The sequence below is a fragment of the Poecilia reticulata genome, linkage group LG17, assembly GCF_000633615.1.
Source record: "Poecilia reticulata strain Guanapo linkage group LG17, Guppy_female_1.0+MT, whole genome shotgun sequence".
Classification (NCBI taxonomy): domain Eukaryota; kingdom Metazoa; phylum Chordata; class Actinopteri; order Cyprinodontiformes; family Poeciliidae; genus Poecilia; species Poecilia reticulata.
In genome coordinates, this window is record NC_024347.1 from 30202146 (window position 1) to 30205657 (window position 3512).

Genomic DNA, 3512 nt, shown 5'->3' on the forward strand with positions numbered 1-3512 from the left:
GGGTACGAGACGTTAAAACATTGCAGGTACGAGACGTTAAAACATGGCGAAGACGTTAAAACATGGCGGGTACGAGACATTAAAACACGGAGGGTACAAGACGTTAAAACACAGCGGAGACGTTAAAACATGCCGGGTACGAGACGTTAAAACACAGCGGAGACGTTAAAACATGGCAGGTACGAGACGTTAACCCGTCAGAGAAAATGCAGCCACTGCCACAGGATTACCAGTTGAGAACAGACAAATATAAGTAATGCACCAACGTATTAAAGTTCCTCTTAGTATTTCAGTCAGTTTGAGGTCTGGACTTTGCAGATGTGTTCAGGATCATTGTCCTGTTATTGACTTACACGGCTTCACTATGGCTGTGTCTGCATGTAATGAACTTTTAAAATGGCACAAAAAGAAAAATCAACCAGGATAAACAAAGCATGAATTCACATGTTGACGGCTGCAGTAAACTGGAAGCTCAGGACAAAGACTATCATGGAGCACACATCTCAGAAGAATTGAACATTTTACCCTCCAAACTGGAAATTCGGAGTTTCATGCCTCTGGTAAGGCACCAATCAACCACAGGATGAAAAGTTTGTTACGTCAGAATTTATCTGTTTGTTTCCGTCTCCCCTTAAGAGCATGAACTGTTTTCCAGAAAAGCGCAAAACGCCTCAAACGTAAAAACTTTTTCAAACTTCAACATGCTGAGGCCTGTCGCCCAGATCATGAGGCGTTTTAACATGTAGTTCTGCAGAAATGTTTGGATTAGTGCAAAGTCAAGGCACAGTTACTGACCGCTGCCATGATGTGCTGTTTTCTCCAAACTGGTTCAGAATGACAGAAGAATGTCTTTATTCTGGTCTGCAAAAATCCACTGGTTCGTTCAGACCCAACTTTATGATTGGTGCTGCTGTATTCAAACCTCCACCTGCTCAAACTTGTTCACTCCTTTTCCAATTGACCTGTTTCAACCTTAAAGATGCACATCTGGGAACATCAGCAGCTTCCCTAAATCTTTTTCCACCTGTGAATGACCCCTCAGTGAGATTCAGGTACATTTGGTAAACAATTCAGCAACAATTACCAAACTAGAGTCATTGCTGATAAGTTTTCACCCTGCCGTTCTCCAACACACGACGCAGCGGTCACACATTTTCCATTTTGTTTTCATTTGTATTCAAGAAATAACGACTGTGTGGATCTGTTATAATGGGCCTCTGACCTGAATGGAGCTTCCTCAGTGGCTTTATGTGGCTAATGAGCTCAGCAAACGTCCAAAATCATTTTAAAACCCAGTAAAAACCAGATGAGCTTCATTATATCCTCACATGAATAAAATAATTTGCTCTGATCTCACATCAAGCAGAGAATCCTCCTCAAAATCACTGATTAATAAATGAAACAGTGCAGTGCACCCTTCCCTCCACCAGAGGGCAATGTTAGCTCGTACCAGGCGCAGCAGGTCTGCAGACATGAACATCCCAAATGTCACATTCAGTAATTCATCATGCCATTAATGTGGTATTGTAATAATAGGGTGATAAACATTAACGTCCAGCCGCAGTTCAACATTTCAAGTTAATAATTCAGGAGAAGCTCCGTCTGTCCGCAGGCTGCTCTGGTCTTAATGTAATTACACAGTTGTGAAAACGGGCCTCTGACCTGAATGGAGCTTCCTCAGTGGCTTTATGTGGCTAATGAGCTCAGCAAACGTCCAAACTTCAGAAGGGAAACTTGGTTAAAGTCGAACTAATTGAATTTCTTGGTTTGTGCTGCGTTGCTGCGCTGAACGTCAGGCAGCGTTTTAAGGTTCAGTCGGGTTCAGTCCGGCCACCGAGGCCTCTTTAGTACGTTTAACTCTCTGGGCTTCGGATATTTGGTGGAAAGCATCAGAGGTGGAGGGAGAGGCGGAGGAAAACCAGACACCAAATATTTACAGAGTCGTTTTTATGCTCTGCTGTTGATCCCGACTTTAGGGATAAAAGTTATGCATTTTAGTTTCATGGGTACAAATGTCACTCGGTCTTGTTTTCACCACTAATCACAGCATATCAACACACACTAGATGTCACAGCGAAGTAATTTATGGGTTGGATCCTGCCCGGAAAATAAATGGCTCCATTGATCCGACCAGCAGAGATTTATGATCAAATCTATGACCTGTCAATAAATGTTTCTGTCATTTTATATCTCTTAAGGAATATAAATAAACATTGTTCACAATATTTCCTATGTTTTCCTGCTGTGAGCTGCCATTGTTTCCATTTCGGAGCAGAGGTGACGTCACACTGTGTGTGTTAGAAAGCAGTTTCTGAAAACAGGAGTTTATTAGTTTGAAATAACAAAATGACATGAAGACGGGAGAGATTTAAGTTAGTAATAAAGACAGTTAGCATAATTAGCATTGAGAACCATGAATAGAAATCTCTCCGCAAAATGTCTCCATGACAACAGCAACAAAAAACTTTTAAATCTCTGAAGAAGTCCAAAGCACAGCTTTGAAAGACTTTAGTAAGGATTGATTAGGACACGGTAAAAGTTACCTGCTTGGAAGCAAATAATAAATAAGTCGGAGTCACAGAAAGTTGAGTAACAATAATAATCCAGATGTGACTTGGATTAAACTGCTTTGCCTTGTTGCTACAGCCTGTAACTATGAAACGTCAGCGTAATCAGCGCAGACTGAAATGTCCTTAATCAGGAGAAGCTGAAGCTCCAGGCGTCTTCATGGCGTTCTGCTGCAGCGGGGCCTGAATCCCAGAACAATAACCAGCCTGATTGATGCTGCAGCGCCTGATGAGGAGCCAAAACGCTGTAATCCCCTCCTTCATGACGAGGAGCGCAGGGAGACGAGGTCGGCTACCTGCACTCACCTGACGACAACGAGTCACCTGCCAGAAAGCCCTCTGCACAGAGGTCCATCCAACAGAACCAGGCAACTGGATCTGCAGGTCACCTGGATCTGCAGATCACCTGGTTTCCTGGTTGGAGGTGAAGGGAAGCTTCTCCGTCCTCCCTCTGCTGATGGCGTGTTTCCCACCAATATTCATCTCAGCTGGCAGCTCATTAAAGGGAAACTATTCAAATGAGATGCCGTAGTTTAATTATCCTCACTAGTCCTATTAACAACTGTTTTTTTTGTTCCAGAATGAAATATTGTAGCTGTAGATTTGTTGGCCATTAGAATCGCAAAGCTCTTCCTGAACCCCTGGTAAAAACCACGTTAAGGAATATTTTACATGAAATCATCCGTAACAACGAGAAGCGAGACAAAACTTCAATCTCTGCAGCCCAGCGGAAACCTTTCTACAGCATTTATGTCTCAGATGAACATGATTTTGGTGGTTTGGTCATGGAAAGTTTATATCTTTGTTTCACTCCAAACCGTGTTTGTTGCTCGTTCTCAAACACACAGCTCCAGTTAAGGTCCCAGTTAAAGTCCCAGTTAAAGTCCCAGTTAAGGTCCCAGTTAAGGTCCCAGTTAAAGTCCCAGTTAAGGTCCCAGTTAAAGT

The 3512-nt window shown here is 42.8% G+C and overlaps 1 protein-coding gene across 2 annotated transcripts in view; it reads right to left on the minus strand.

Annotated features, from left to right (window-relative positions):
* The window catches only part of adcy8 (adenylate cyclase 8 (brain)), a 92693-nt gene that overhangs the window by 5968 nt on the left and 83213 nt on the right, over window positions 1-3512 (minus strand). The window lies entirely within an intron of this gene.